Consider the following 16,879-nt stretch of genomic DNA (forward strand, 5'->3'; position numbering starts at 1 on the left):
TGAAAGGTTTTCCCCTTTGCTTTGCCCGCCTCCTGCGAGACATCTCTGCAAATATTCGCAGGCACCGCTCGGCCCGTCGGTGCGGAGGGCACGTCGAGCACGTCAGGCTGGCCCACACTCTGCATCCTTGTCCAGGCGCTCCCTCCCATGGGCCCTTCCAGCTCGGGAGACCTTTTTCCCCCGCATCCCCTCGTCTTGGCCATGTGGGAGGTGAGCGACGGGAGCGTAACTCACACCTGGCTCCCCAAACCAAGCCAGAAAAGGGGTTTTGTTTTGAGGCCTGTAATGAAAATAAAAGTGAAACGAGCAAGGCACATTTATGATCCGAGTAGAATTTTTGCCTTCATTCCAACAGGAAGGGTATTTTCTGCCAAGCTTTTCATAGTACCTGTTTTTAGCTGCACCACCTCGTTTCAGTGCCTGCTGTATTGCTCTCTGGTGCATTTTGACAAGGAAATGCATCTCTTCCTGCACTAGGGGGTCAGAAGAGACCATGGTAACCTCATCTCCTGAGCTCCTGACTGTTTCAGGCTGTATAACAGCCCAAATTCACTCCTATTTGATTTTTTTTTCCTGCTTGAAAATTACTCTGGAATGATCACTGCAAAATTCATATTTAACAGTTAAACAATAAGCCCTCAGATAGAAAATGTTCCTGTCTGAGGAGAGTGGCGCGTATGTGATTACCCGGGACATATCAGACCCTTTTGCTATTTTGAGTTGTCATGCCTCTGCCTCTTTCTGGCTGCCTTTTAAATACATGACTTTATGCCACATGCTGCCTCCATAAGGGAGCCTACGAATCAGAGGGTGAGTGGCGTGAAGCGAGGCGGCAGGGCTCAGCCCAGGCTGCGTGGCAAGGACCCCCCATCCCTCCGGATGCTCCATCCCTGCAGCATCCGTCCCAGATGGAAAACCACAGGCTATATGGTGCGGAGAGCCCCTCATCCCAAAGGCAGCTCCTGTGGCAGAGGGACAAGTGGCATCGGGATCGATGCCCGTGGTCTCCAGCAACAAGCTGGAGCTATTTGGAGGTGCGACAGGGAAATGAGCATCTCCTGGTCTCCTGGCTTAATTGCTCTCTGTTGCCTTAAGGTCAAGGGCTAGCAGTTAAAGTGGACTTTGGGGGGTTGCCTGCAGGGCTCTCTAATGGTTTCCTGCTTTTCCCTTCTATTTGCAACCTATTTTAAGTTGTTCTACCTTTTCTGGACTGCCAAGAGGAGCTGTGTTGTGCACTTTCATCAGCTGATTCTGGGAAATGTCAGTTATGCTGTTCTTCTGTTAGCAATGCATTTCTTGAACGATTTAAAAATAGCTCAGTACGAAACATTTCCATCTTCTGTCTTCTGGAGGAGAGCGGAGGGGGAGTTAACTCTTCTGTGCTTCGCTGGAGCAGGGAGCCTTGCAGGCACCAGGGACCCTCGGGCTGGAACAAGCAAGTGTGTGTTGGTAAAGGCCACTCAGAGCCCCCATCTCCTTGTTGGTATTTTCTTCCCTCTCCTTGCTGGAGCACTGGCTCCTCGGTCTGCCTTGTGCTCCCTGGTGTCTGCTTCCCTAGCTGCCCATTTCCATGCATCATTCTCCATTCACATTCTGCTTTGGTCTTCTGGAATCTTTTTTTCCTTTACTTTTTGCTCCGCCTCTCTAGCTTGTTCCTTTGTGCTTCTCTGATATTTCCTTCAGGTGCACCATCCCTGGTGCTCCCTATCTGAAAAAGGAGTTCCCAAAAGTCACCTGCCCAAGAGAGATGCTTGGCAGCAGCCTGCTACAATAAACCTCTGTTTGTGTGCTAGATGCATCCACAAAGTAGGATGAGAAGCCACATCCATCTTTCGGCAGGAGCTCCTGTTCATCAGGCACGCGCTGCTCCACACCAGTTCCCCGATCTGGCCTCCGCTCTGAGGCCCCTTTGGGACCTCTCTGCTAACCACAGAGTTGGGAAACAGTTTCAAACACAAAAGGCAGCTTCCTTTTTTTTCAGCTGACAATTAACTTTTGTGTCTACAGAGAGCCTAGAAATGTTTTTAAAAGCATCTGGTCTTGGGTTGTGTCTGCAGGTGCCCATAACAGGGCGGATAGTGCAGTGGTCCAGGTCTTCAGGGACACCAAGGAAAGACCTCACCGCAGCTCATCCAGGACAGCTCTTGCTAGTTCTGGCTAAGCTTTGCTGCTGCCTTCACTCCACGCTGCAGGAAGGGCTTTGCAAGGCTTTGGGCAAGGTGCATCAGCTTCCAGACAGGCATCTTGGGCTGCATCAGGGCTTCACATCGCTTCCAGGATGGTGCCATCACATCCCTTCTTTCTTCCTTTTTCCTCACGGGCAGGCACATTTGTTGTAGGTCACCCTTGCTTTCTCTGCCAGCCCATAGTTGCTTAAAAACAATGATTAGATATCTCTGATGGTTATTTATCATGAGAGCCATGGTATTTTGATTCGCTCAGACCTCTGGCATTATAGCTGAGGTCTGGAATGTGCTCTACAGCAAATCCTCCTGGTTTCTGTTTATTCAGCAGCCATGTAGAAGCAAACCTTTCTGAGCGCTCCCATGAAGATTTCAGTTTATTTTAGAAAGCCTGGGTGGCAGAGCCAAGCTCGGCTGCAGCCACGCTGCTCCTTAAAGCACAAGCAGGGTAGGGGAGCAGGGCGACCGGCCCCGGCGCTGATGTCCCTGCTCGTGAAGGGCATCTGCCCCTGTGCGTGCGGCTGCACCAGGATCCCTCCTACGCGGGAACCGTGCGTGCCGCAGCCCCAGCTGCGGTGAAAAAGGCTCCATGTGCTTCATCTCTACTCGAAAATTACATTTTTCTCTGCTTTTTTTCTTTTTCCTCTCCAATCTTCCTATTGAAAGCAAATAAGCCCCCTATGGGCACAAGCTGAAATAGGGATTTTGCACAAAGTATTTTGCAGGCGGGTAGCAACATGTCTCATAAACCACTGTCTTCCCTTGAATTTTCAAATAACATTAAGGCAGATTTTAAAATTGCTCAGCCAGCACTGCTGCATCGGGATTGGGGATGGGTTTTCCTGCAAGCTGACTTGCTCTTCAGGAACCCACTGCGACTTGCCGCATTTCTACAGCCTTTCCATGGAAGCGAGCAAGTAGCTGGAAATGCGGAGCTTCCTCACACTCGATGAAGTTGTTTCCTGGGAGACACAGACTTGGGAAGCTCTTGAGCACTGCAGGCAAACTGGCGTGGTCCTCGCTAGCTCCACTGCTCCCCAGTGCTGGTATCTACAGCAAAGCCTAAGCAGTGCGAGAGCAGAGACCAGGTCACTTGGAGGCAGCAGCTACCGCAGGTCCATGAAGCTTCCTTTATGATGACAAAAAGAATGAAGTAGCTGTGTCTGAAATATGAATTTCCTGTGATTTCTGAGCACATGAAAAACATATCTTCATTTGCGCCCTGGAACGAAACCAGGAATGGAGGCTTCCTACCAACACCAGATCCCAAGATTTAGGCAGTTGCTCACACATGCTCATTCCTTATTCTATGGAATAAATCCCATAAATCACGGCCCCCTTTGCTCCAAGGGCAGCACCCTCTGCTTTCCCAGCACAGCCAGGGCACACAGGGGTTCTTGGTGCAGCTGAAAGCAGCGCTCCTTGAGTGGGTAATATAGAAAGAGGGGCAGAAAATACTCCAAATATTCAGGTTTTGCAATGCACCTAAATGCTGTTTAAAGGAATTTAGCTCAGAGGGCCTGAAGTACAGCAAGCTCTGAGGCAGCACTTGCTGCAACAGCAGCTTATTTAAAGCCCGACTTGTTTTCCCCAGTAGCAGCAGGTTGTGCTGCTCTCGTTAGCTGCAGCATCTTCAAGCTCTCCATTTCTGTTTAAAGTCCTGCCTGTGCCATTGGGAGCGGGAAGCCGGGGTCTGGCGATGCCGGGGGTGGGCGGGCGGCTTTGCCCCGCCGCCGCTGCAGCACGGAGTCCGTGCCGGGTGACCTGGCCGCTTCCTCACGCGCCTGGAGTCACAGCACTAGTGCCAGGCTGCTCCACAAAGAGGGCACGAAGGAGCACCTGAGGGTCACAGCCGGGCCCAGGGGAGTTTGAGCCCAGCTCCCAGCTCTGCTGCAAACCCTTTGGGCAAGTGACATAAACTACCCGGCCTTGCTAGTCCCCAGCTGCAAGAGGGGACAGACAGATCTGTTTCCCACTAACCCCTCGTGAGGATAACAAGAATACTTTACCACGGTGAGGTGCTCAGATGCTAAACTTGGAGGGCTGTGCATATCCCTGGATATCTTCTCTTGCTTAGACCCCCTGCTGCCTCCTCTCTCCTTATTGCAATTTCCAATTAGAAGCACTAACACCCAAGAAAAAGACCTTGTGGCCCGGAGCAGTTTTTACCTTCTTGTGTCACCTCATTGGGGGATAGACCCAGGTGAGCTCAGAGCTGCCAGAGGGCCAGGCGCTTCCCCAGGAAGCATTAATTTCACTCTCCAACAGCAGAATACAAGATTAGCCTTGGAATTTCATTATTCATGAATTTAAACAGCACGCCGCTATTACCATCGTGGGCATTTGCTTTTAATTGAAGACGACTGTTCATCTACATGCCCATTAAGCACAGCTCGCCTGTTGCTGGCAAATCCCCATTGCAGCCCCACATGTCCGAGCACCCAGGAGGGGTGGTCTTTGCAGCCCAGGAAGGCCAGGACACCATCCCCTTCTCCCTAAAATCCGCTCTAGATAAAGCGCCTCAGCACCAGGGGCTTGGGCAGTGCATTCCCAGCAAAACAGGCTACCTCACACAGGGAAGCAGGGCACGATTCAATACCTGTAAAGCACAAATAAAACCCCCAAGACACCACAGAATATTGTCATTTTTCCTCCATTATTGGTACTTGCAGAAACAGTTAATACTGGCTTTAGATGGAGCTGACAATTGTGCTGTTGCTCATCATTTATCATCTATGGATTGTGTTACAAATCCCTTGGCCGACTTCGGCTTTCCCTGCCTGATGGCAGTGCCCCTGCAGCCTGACATCTGACTTGCAGGAAGCTCAGAGCCCTTTGGAGATGAAGTGACCCTTGATACTAATTGACCCCTGAGGTCCATGGATGCTGTGCTGCGACTTGTGCTTTGATGGGGGCCTTCCCCCTCAGCTCCTGCTTGTGCTGGGTGCTCGAGAGATCTGCACTCGAGATCTGCACTGGTGCTGACCATGGGCTGCACACCTAAGGGTGCAAATCTGTTGCTCTGCTGCTGCTTAGGATTTGTGGTTCGGTTCCAGTCCAACCTCATCCAGAGCAGGACTTTAATACACTTTAAACTGAAGCCAGCATAAGGCAGCATGGAATAGGCTGCCCATAATTTTACACAAAAGGAAACATGCAGAAGCTGTACCCAAGTCTTTGGCTGGTTTCTTGTTTTCTTTTTTCCTGGGGTAGAGGGTTAACAGAACTGAGCAGCTTTCCAGCTGCAGACGGAGGGCATGTCAGGCGCCAGGATACACCGAATTAGTCAATGTGCTGTTCTCTTCTGCTAGCCTACACCAAGAAAACACCATGTCACCCCCAAACATCTGCCTCATTTGACTTCCTCTCAGCACAGCAACAAGCCCTGCCACAGAATAGCCCTCATTATGGCAGCTTTGGGGGAAGCATAGGTCAAATTCTTCTCAAATAGCATGATGCAGCCCTGTGATCTTTAATAGGATTATACTGGGGAAGAGGGACAGAACTTGGCCTTGTGACTCCAGAGCAATTTACGATTCATGGTCATCAATGCGCTATCTGGGGACATCCTGGATACTTCCTGGTCCCATTAAGATATCTTTGTGACAAGACACAGAGTTTGTTCAGTTAGTCCTAACCTCACATCCTCACCCCATGCAGCCCTCACCACCACACCGCTGTCTGGGAGCAAGCTGTGCTGGAGCAAGAGGAACAGCCCAGGGAGCAACAGGACTGATAAAGCCCGCCTTGTGGATGCATCTTGGGTGGACTTAGTTGTACTATAATCTTCCATTGCCTCCTCCTCCCTATGAAATGTGTTGGCTTTTGCCTTACAACTCTCCTCTTCACGTGTTTTTCAGTGCCACACGCTGCAGCGCTTTGTGCAACCCATGGCCTTGTTGGCCGAGGGGCAAAGCTGGGGATGATGCTCCTGCTTGCAGTTCGTTGTGGAGCTTACAGGTCCCTTGATAACTTTGAAGCCCCTTTAAACACATTTGGCACAACCTGTCCAAGTGCTTCAAACACCAGGGTGACAAGGTGGGTCGGATGTAAATGCCCATGACAATCACATGGCACTTGCAGCGATGTGGAGGAGAAGGGTTTGCAGGGCTTTGCTGGAGCTGGTTCTCCATGCAAGGCACATGCTCCTCTGCAAGGGGAAGAGCATGTGTCCTTCTCCATGTGCCCTTCTCCACCTCCCACCAGCCAAACAGGAGCTACCATATGTTTGATTTGCCTAAACTCTGCCCACTGCTGAAGGGCAAAGACCCGTGCCACCCTGAACAGAGCCTCTGCTGCCTCCCACTGCTGCTTCTGCACCAAACACCACTTAGCAATGAAGGGTTGGGGTTTCTAGAAATAGAATAAGATATCAAGTCATCTCTCCCAAGATTGAGCAGCCCACACGTCCTCCTACAGAGCCTGCAGGGAAGGCGCCGCTCCGGCACCTCGGGCCCTCCACTGGCTCATCCCTCAGCAGCAGACTGGCCCCAAGAGCAGCTCCCAGAGCCCACCAAGGGCCACGCTTCAGGCCTGGGCTCCCACCAAGAGCACTGACCGACACGGTGGCTCGCGCCCGAGCGAGTGGCACCAGCGGCATTAGCAGCATGGCCTTGGTTATTCTTCCACAGCAATGGGATCACCTTGCTACACCTAAGCCTAGACACCAGCCCCTGCTTTCTCAGCTTAGCACATCCCTCCAGCACAAAATAAAAGTCAACAGTTAAAATTCCTACCATATCCTAGCAGAGAAAAGAGTTTGTCCAAAAAGCGTCTGGTTACATAATCTCTCCAGCGCTCAGATACCATGGAAATAAATACCGTGGAGGGATCTGTTGCATTGCAGATCTATCATTTACTATTTGCTGCCAACCTTAAACATCTTTCAACATTCCTGTCTCCAGTGAGTAGCAATGCTTTGGGATCATGCTGCATTCCCTACAAATGGATTTCTCTTCATTATTTCTAGCTGTTCCTCCTTTTTCTGTGAGCCCACAGAGCCTGCAGCTCCTCCCTGCTCAGCACTCTCTAGGAACAGCAATCAGATCCTACTTACTCCCTCGCCCAGCTCCTTTGTGGACATATTGCTGAATATAGATTGCAAGACTGTTTAATGCTGTATATCTCAGCACCCCTCTATTCTCTTGGGCTCTCCATGCCACCTGCTATTCGTTATTAGTAGGGCTTTGCGTAGCGTTTTAAATTGCTAAGTCTTTGTCAGAGCCAAGCTAAATCAAATGATTTTTAAGAGACTCTTTTTGAATATTTTACTGAGACCCAAATATATTCCCTCCTAGCACATGCACCCTTCAGTTATTCAGCTTGCACTTCGAGCTGGTAGATTGATTTAAAATTCATTTTGCCAGAACATATGTATGTTTGTGAGGCTGCTGATGCCATATTTTGAGGAAACTGCCTTTCAGGCAAACTTCTATTGCTGGGAAGTCTAAAGACCAAAGTCCTAAAGGGTTTCGTGCACATCCAGCCCCTGCGGTGGTTCACTCATTAAGAGAAATTTCCTCTTGCTGGCTGTGAGCTGCAAACTCTATGCTGCCCTCTCAAGGGTCATAGGCTTCTTAGACACTTCTCCTTTCTACTCATTTTGTTATTGATTGTGCTGGCAAGCTCCAAAGCCCAATCCTCCCCTTCCCAGGATCTTGCAGGGATATCCAGTTTCTTCCTGACCCTGGAACTGCTGTGGTGCTCTAGTGAGACATGTGGACAGTGTCCGAAGGGGCTGCCTTGGGGATAAGAATAGGCTATGGCTTTTTAGGGATGATTTACTAATAAATTTATCTGTTCCCAGAAAGACCTTGAGTCTTTCTTTAAACACTCGGGACATCACAGGAAAGCTCTGGCCTCTCTGTAAATATGAACAAATGTGAATTATTCAGCACAGCTAAAGATAGCTTTGTTATTCAGGGAGCAGCCCAATGCAAAAAGGTCCTCAGGTGTAAAACCCACCAAAGAAATGTGACAGAGAGGAGCAGCGTGTGACCAGAGCCATGAAGAGCCAGGCAACAAAACGTGCATGTGGTCCTGCCACGGGGCCCATGGGACTGAGTCCCTGGGCACACGTCTATTGAAAATGCACCTTAGGGCTGGGCAACCGGTGGGGCAGAGGGATGCCCTTCCCTTGCCTTTTCCACACATTGCCATCACCCCAGCAATATCCATGCTTTTGATCCCTGACCCTCGTGACTGAACCCACACACCAACACCCATGTTTCTGTGCTTCTCATTTGTCCCCCAGCCACTCTTTGCTTGCCAGGAACAGATATCCTAGCCAGGAAGCAACAGGAAGGCTCAGAAAATTGCCTAACAGAAGGGTAATTTTTTGTTGATGTTGTTGCTAGCGTGCAACACTGTAGAGAAGAACAGGTCACAAAACACCCTGATCCTAAACACAGTAAGAATGAGCAGTTAGCAACAAGAAGGAATCTGTCACCATGCATAGAGCATTTTAAATATACCACAGTTAATCAGAGGAGATTACTTTTTAAATATCTCGAGTCCTCTGCAGATTGTTTCCCTAAGGCAATGTGGGGGCTTCTGCTCGAGTAAACAGCTTGGTAACAGAAGTGCTCTCTTGCAGCCAGTTCCTCCAGTGCCCAGGTGACGGAGCAGCTCTGTGAACCACCCCGCTGTGGTTCCTACCCGCCCCAAGCAGCAGATCTCACACAACTGCGCCAGCTCCTCCTCCAGCACAGGCCAAATGCACTTCCTTGCAGCACTTACACTGACTTATTGTGGTTTCCTGCATAATAAAAATGCAAAAGAAAGCCTTTGGATCATATATCCCTGTGAACTATGAGTTCAGTTATTCACCTTCTTGACACATGTAATTCAAAAATATTCTTCCTGAAAAACTAATCAAATCACACTAAAATTATTTTTCTCTGTGATTTTGGCAGATTTCTCTGATTTTGGCATTTTTTCCCCTCTTCCAGTTGGTAAAGTGAACACAAGAGTAATTTGTAGTGCTTCATCCATGAGACTTACTTTAAGATTGGCAATGTTGACTCCTAAAGACAGCGAGGCAGAACTGCAAGCAAAAAAGGAGGAAGCCTCAAAGAGTTAACACTTACAGCACAGTCAAGTGGTGACAGAGAAAGTCTAAGAGGTTCTAAAACCACTGAAGAGCAAGGAGCCAGCCAGCAGGATGGACTAGGATAGAATTAGCATCCAAAGATAAGGATATGACAGGAAAATGCAGAATATCAGGAAAGACTTCTTGGCAGTGAGATAGGCATCATTATCTCTCAAGAGTAAAGTGGCAGAAGCACCAATACTTAGTATGCTTAAAATTAAGTTGGGCAAAGCGATAGTGAGTGTATGCAAGACAGCAGGCCTGCTTTGGCAAGAAGACAGGCCCCAGTTATTTTCATCTTCAACTTCTTGGAGTTGCTAACATGACTATTTCTAAACAGGAACCTGGGAGAATTTGCCCAATAGCAGGTAACGCAGAGCTATGCCTGTACCTGTTACTAACTCTGGCAATTTGAAGGCATTTTGTTAAGACAGACTTATGAAGAGCAGGAAAAATGACGAGAGCAGAGACTGTCTTTCATCTCCGTGCTAAATCAAGAGAGAATCCAAAACAAAACGAACTTCTGAAATAGATACTGTGCGAGAGACAGATATAGCACTAGATGGAAAAGAACACACAAGGAGATATATGCAGTGATATAAGTAGTTTACCACATAACAAACAACTGCTGTAGCAATCCTAGCTAGACTTTACACCGTGGGACTTGGAACAATATTCCCCTAAAGCGCCAGCTAGAAGGGACCCATCATTGCTACTCCCCAGTCCCCAGCCACATGAGACATTTGGGGCAGGAGATGGGGCTAAGAGTCTCTCGTGACGATGGCCAAGCTGTCTCATCCCCCCACTGCCTTCCTACATGACTTGAAACCGCCTCCTCCACCTCCCACTTTACCCAGTGGGCAGCCCCACTTAACACAGAAGTTGGAGCTTGTTTGTGTGTACTTCTTACACTGCACATTTAAATTATTCCAAAGCCTGTACTCTCCCAGCCATAAGTAAATACTGTTAGAGGCATCCACAGAGGTAGGAAAACAGTGAAGAGTCATTAGCAAAATGACAAACTGCTATGGTGGGAACCCATGGGTGCTTTTAAGATCAAATGATGGGCTGGAGTGCAAGCAAGAACCACCTCTAGGAGAGCCAAACAACTCACAAAAACCTGCCAGGCTGGAAAGCCTCTCACAGCTAGGCAAGAGGTTCTAATGCATCTCAGGTTATTACCATTGCACGTTTGTTGATGGCCTTTTGGGTGCCTAAAGGATCACATTTAAGCTCCCAGAGGGGAAAGCTCCCTTGCACAGCAATCAAGAGCCATAACTCAAAGTGGGAGTTAGCCCAGGGGCAGCCCCATCAGGGCAGCTCCCTGGGAGGCAGCTCTCACCACAACACCCCGCAGATACTTTTTAAGCCAGGGTGGAGGAGCCTCCACTATGGATCCTGCCCCGTACAGGTCTGCAGGCTGGATGCAGAGCTCTGTGACCTCTGCTCTGCATAGGATGGACAGCCCTCAAGGGAAAAAAGGGAAATTGCTGTAGGAAAAGTTGGCTCTAACTCATGAAGGCAGCAGGCAGGCTTTGAACTGCCATGGATCCTACACAGTAAAAGCAACCTACTCGTTTAATGCATTTCCTTCAGCAGGAGCCGTGAACTATAAAGCTCAACTGTGCAGTGCAACACACTGCCATAGAGCTAAGTGGATACCTATAGATTTGCCTTTAATAAAGCAACAGTAAATTAAGCAATCCTTTTACTGCCCATTCCTGCTTCTGTTGAGATGCACGTGGGAAGCACCTGACAGAGGAGAAAAGAGAGAGCTGGCCAGATTGCAGCCACTGCCAACACCTGATATTGAAGCAGAAAAAAAGCTTTATTGAGATGCTAGTTTGGGTCTGGAGATCTCAGCCGTGTTTGTGCCAAAGCTTTGGGCTAAGTTTGATCAGCAGCAGCTCCCCAGGCCCAGCTAAGACGACCACAGCACTGGCTGTATTGGAAAGGATTGGCCCTATGGGAATCTATCATCATTAACAAGAACTTTTTGTTGTTTGGAGGCTTTTTTCCACCTCCCCCTCCTCCTCTACGCATACTTCTGTGTCCCAGGCTAATGTTACAAGCTGGTAAATGCTCAGAGTTAAGAGCCCATCAGTTGTACATGTACACAGAGATACACACAAACACTTCTGTTCCTTTCTGGAAAAAGGTCACGGGATTATAATAGGAAAAAAAGAGTGATGAAAAATGTAACGTTTTTCCTGATTACAGTTTGGTCAAGCTTGAGAAATGTTAAATTGTGGACTGTTTCCAAACAGAAAGGACTTAGCCCAATCACATATTTCATTTAAAACTACACTGCAAAAAGCATTGGAGAGTATACCGAAAAGAACTTTGCAGAGAGATCACAGGACAAATAAACAGTAAGTCAGAAAGTAGCAAGAAAAAAAAAAAAAAAAAAAAAAGCAACAAAACCTATTTTGATTTGCCAAACTTCCATGAGCTGTGCAGAGAGAGCTGGCTTTCCAGATGGAGGTGATTTTGTCTGTATCTTTTCTCTAAGCTGTTATCTGGAAGGATATCTGGAAGTAGCTGGTATCACGTTCTCCACTAGACATGCATGACTGAAGGATTAGAAATACATATTTGTGACATATATTGACATTCTTATTACTTCTGCCATTAATCTGATTACATCTCCTGACTAAGTTATTACTTTCTCAAGCAGCTGACTGCACTTAATTAAAGCATTCCAAGTTACCTAGGTTATCCTTTTCTTCCTTCTCCCAGGAAAGGTGCTTTTAAACAAAAGTTTCTATTAAGTGAGGTTGGAAAGAAATTCATCCTGGCTTTTATCTTAATGGTCTTTTGAATGTCACCTTCACGTTTAGATCCTCTTGTGATAATCAGGAGCCTCCCACTGACACACAAAGGCCTTGGCAGCTCTTTTCATAATACCTGTCCCTTCAGGCTGCCTTCTAATTCAGACAGTTCGAATGTCTATAGACAGAAAAGCAGTGCTTATTAAAGAGAGCACACAAACTTCATCCAGGCTGAGCCTCACACATTCTTCCCTAGTGAACAGGATTTCCACTTCTCCTTTATGGAAGCAGAGCCTCATGCATACAGAAAACCCAGAGGAGCTGGCTGTTAGCCTTGCCGTTTCCCCAGCCTTCCTCTAAGAGACGTAATGACCCACAATTATGAGCAAAAAGACTTAATGAAATTATCAGCACAAATGCTCAGGCACCTATGTGAGGCTAGATAACAAAGCACAAACAATTCTGTGTGTGCAGAAAACCACATTGCTGTGGTCACCTGGCTTTATCTTTGCTGTCTCAAGTGCCCTCTCCCAACCTTTACAGGCTCTTCATATAAATCTTTCTTGAAAGTCATTTCCTTCTGTCCCTTCTACAGTGGGAAAACCACAGGTACTGCCTTCTTTTGAACACATTTAAAACACACACACAAAGCCCTCACTGATTGCCACAGATCTCTTTCTTCATCCTGCCTTAGCACCCCTCTTCACCATCACCACCTGCTATGACTCGTAGTGAATGCAATGTGCAGACACTGGGGGTCACACAGCAAGTCTTCTCCTGCCTCCTATGAAGCTCTTATCCAACATTTTAGCCTCACAAAAAGGAGGCTGCAGGGACAGGTGCTTTCCCCAGAGATTTCAGGGAGTGGTGCACATTATGTTCTCAAGCAACAGCATGAACATAGCTTTTTCCTATCTCATCTCACAGCCTCACCTGAGAGTGGGTTTCACCGCCGATTTGATCAGTGAGCAATTAATCTATCAATATCTGCTTTGTGAAGAGCCCGGCATTTGCAGGGCCCTTCATCAGGCATCAACAAATGCAATGCAATGGTCTGGCCCAACACAAACAAAACGGGGAGAAGAGCTGTGTGTTGAATGAGAAGATCAAGCTGACCTGTAACATAATCCTCATATAATACCAGCACGGAGGCAGTCTCTGCATATAACAGAGTATGGGGAACCAAGAGTTGCTGATTAAACAAATAGAAGAGCTCTGATGAGCAGAGAAATGCCTCCTGCTTCCATCAGCAGTTCATCTAGGCAAGCTCTCGGCACACAGGTAAACAAATGCCAGATGCCCTCTGAATGGCATCCAGTGATATCCATCCATCACCTAATCTTTCCTTAATATCTTTGAACCTCCTGAGAGCAATAAAAGCAGTACATCTGACACAGAAACTGGCCAGCAGCACAAGGAGCGATACCCTTCTGCCTGCTTTCTGCCCATTTCAGTTCATCAGCAAGATTTTCATGCAGGCCAAGACATTTTAATAACGTCCCCCTGGCCAGAGAACTGACACTCTCTGGAACTGGACAATGACAGTGGAAAAACTCAGACACTCTACGTAGCTTTTGCACATCCATTCACACATAAGGATGTCATTCTGTGGGACAATCTCAAGTTAGTCATTAGTTAATTGAAGGCTAATGGCAAAAACTGATTAGACCCTATTACCCACAAGAAAATCCTTGGTTTTTGCAAAGAGAACAGAGCCTTTTGTGCCATTCCTGTAAAAAGCAGTGCAGGGATGAGGCAGACCCGCACCAGGACACCAAAACAGCACGGCACTGCTCTCACCTGTGCCCCGTAGCTCCCATCAAGGCCTTGCACAGCAGGTACAACTACAGTCCCTCCAGCTGGCTCAAAAAGCCTGGGAGAGGGCTGCTCTAGAGCACCAAATATGGAGATTCTGGGCTTGCACAGGTGAGATAAATCAACCCACCCCTTATTGGGCTAGCCATACCATGTTGTTCTCAAAAGGAGTTATTGCTGAAAGCTTTTGTTTTCTCCCCATATTAACATTTTATAAACGTTGCTTTGTTAGGAAGCCACCTCAGTATTTGAGCTAAGCTCTGTTGATCTAGCCCCCCCTTCATAGCAGGGGCTCTGTGAGAGAACTGTACTTAATATTCAGCATAAGGAGCTCATCCTTTGGAGGCCTGAGAGGGATTTTTATAGGAGTCTAGATATAAAGCCCATAGGTACACTCTTTACTGCTTCTTCTTTCCTTTTCGTTATTACCTTCCCCCACAGGTGGCATAAAGCTCATGAGAAAAAATACAGTTCTCGGTTACCGAGCCCAGCAGTTTCACAGGTGGGAATGATTCATCTCTCCTGAGCAAGCCCAGCTCTCGGGGGAGAAGGCTGAGGCAGCTGCCAAATGCCACCTGCAGCGTTCGTCCACATGGGGAGCATTAGCCTGGCTTTCCTAACTACCTCTCACCTTGGAGCAAGGGAAAGAAAAAGAGAAAGGAACGACGTGCAGACCTGCTTGTTAAGGATATGAGTGCCTGGCATGGCACAAGGGCCTCTGCTTTTCTAACTCTTTGATATTTTACTACAAAGCAGGGCAACAGGAATGTAGGAACTTTTTCCCTCTCACCTGGATCAAAGGCATTTGAATAGGCTAAAATCTTTCCATGGGGCAAAATAAATGCAGGTTTGCAGAAGTCCCCTTTACTGCCCAATGTGGGGAGCAGGGTTCTGCATTCTTTTGGGTACAGTTTCTGTGATGCCTACAATGTATATGAATTGTCCTTATAAATCCTAATGCCTTCAGCTGTAAGGTAAGGCATGTATGAATTATAGCATTTAATTAAAATTGTTCACAAAAAGCACATAAATTATTTAAAAATTCTAACGCAAGTGCATGTCCAAACTCATGCAAAATTACCTCTCCATTAGCCGAATGATGTGGGTATTCTCATGCAGAAGAAATTTTCTTCCAACCTTTGCCCCGCAGTATCTGCTTCTTATGCAATATAGATACTCATAGGATATGTACATGTGCATGCACCACAGCACAGCCCAGCTGACACACGTTAATTAATGTAGGCTGCAGGCATGGGGAAGCTAAGGAGGGACCAAGTGATGGTCTTCGTTGTTGCCATAAGTGTTCGTTGTTTCTCATAGTGTGTGTCTGGTGGGCTCATAACGAGGCAGAGATCTGGCTTTGAAAAAGAGCCCCAATTTCTGTAGCCGAAAAGATGATGTTGAGGTTCACATACACCTGCCAACTCCTCTCCGATGAGCTTTGAGCTCTCGGCTGGTGAGACCTGCTGTGTCAACCAGCAGCCCTGGGAAGATCCGGTGCAGGATGGGCTGTGCGGAGCCCGGCTTTCCTCTGCCCCAGCTGCAGATGCCGCTGGCTCTTGGGATAGTGTTAACATGATGCTTCCAATTTTTTATGGTTAAGAAAATGCATCCACTGGAGTGATTTGCCAAACAGAAGCGATATCCAATGTCCCGATTGTTCGGGATATTATTTGAGAGCGCACTGCAATGTGGTTCCCACTATCAGAAATTGTATCAGAATATCAGAAATAATGGATCTTTTAGCCAATTTATCACTCGCCGCTTGCAACGCTTGAGGTCGAAGGGCGCTGTGGGTGTTTCATGTAACTTTTGGTAATGGGTCAGGATTTCTTAGTGTTCATCATAGACAGCAGCCCCACCACAACCAAGTGGCTTTGGTTTCCAGACCAAAATGGAGCCAGGTGGAGAGCGATGAGTGTTCCGAGCTGAGAGCATGTGATGGCCTCCCCTTTCCCGACACCCACCGTGCAATCCGAACAAGCCAGCTCGCAGTGGGTCGCAGCAGAGCTGCTGTGGAAAACTGGCTGGGAATTTCAGTGTTCCCTTCCAGGAGCTTTTTAGGCACTTCTAAGTGCTTGTTCCAGATGCATGAAGTACTTGTGTATTCCTTGCCCCGGGGCCGGCTGGATGGCGGGTGGGATTTTGCTGCCTGCCAGATCCCGCTTTTGCAGCGCGGCCTCCTGACGCGGAGGCTGTTGCCACCCGCGTGGCGTTCCCAAACCTTCCAGGGCCGCCCAAGCCAGCAGACACTGTTCCCAACGTTCCTGCTCCATGTTTAGCCCTTTGCCTCAGTACAGAATAACAAAAAGCGGCCTGAAATCCCACATGTGTAATTCCACAGGATTTTCCAGGCAAGAAACGGGAGTTGAAGCAGATTTGTGCGTGACGCCATTGCAGGATCGAGCAGAAATGGAGGGTGGAGGGGGAAGAGTCCACGGTACATCGCACTGGGCCACGTGAACGTCGTGACAGTGCGGTGTCTGCCTGCAAGGGGGCCAGGCCTGCTCCTGCAAGGGGGGCAGGGGGATTTCTACCTAGAAACAGCGATGTTTTGGGGCTCTTGCAGGGGAGAGCGCGTGAGTCATGCGAGAGGGAGGCTCTGCTCGTGAGTCACTGCCCTACATAGGAGCCCCAGCTCCCTTCCAGCCCCCTCGCCCAGCTCCTGCCGCCTCCCTGGCTGCTGCTGAGCTCTGCGGCTCCGTATGCCGCCGCTGGCTCCCTCCTGGCCCCCGCTCTGCTCCCTAGGGACACCCTGGGACTGACCCCCTGGGGCTGGCCAGGGCTGCACCCAGAGCTCTGCTCCCCATCTCGTGCTGCAGCTGCTCAGCAAGCTCAGCCTGGCTGGGGGCTGGCAAGCACGGACCCTCACGCCGTCCTCCTCCTGCATGGCTGGGTCACAGGGGCCTAAATCCACTTCCCAGGCTGCGCTGGCTTCTAAATAACAGCACTACGTGTCGCTGCTTTCTTTTTAATGCACATGGAGTATTTATAGTTTAGAGCTTTTGTACTCTCTTGCA

General features: G+C 48.5%; 1 long non-coding RNA gene across 1 annotated transcript; it reads right to left on the reverse strand.

The window, feature by feature from the left end:
- Positions 1-1,812: 1,812 nt before the first annotated feature.
- On the reverse strand, positions 1,813-13,907 carry LOC112946687. Its single transcript, XR_003249278.1, has 2 exons — positions 13,845-13,907; positions 1,813-3,312 (listed from the first exon to the last, which is right to left on the reverse strand). It is a non-coding gene; the product is annotated as an uncharacterized LOC112946687 (long non-coding RNA).
- Between the last annotated feature and the right edge of the window lie 2,972 nt (positions 13,908-16,879).

This window comes from Nothoprocta perdicaria, unplaced genomic scaffold (assembly GCF_003342845.1).
Source record: "Nothoprocta perdicaria isolate Ctin4 unplaced genomic scaffold, notPer1 scaffold_213, whole genome shotgun sequence".
Classification (NCBI taxonomy): Eukaryota; Metazoa; Chordata; class Aves; order Tinamiformes; family Tinamidae; genus Nothoprocta; species Nothoprocta perdicaria.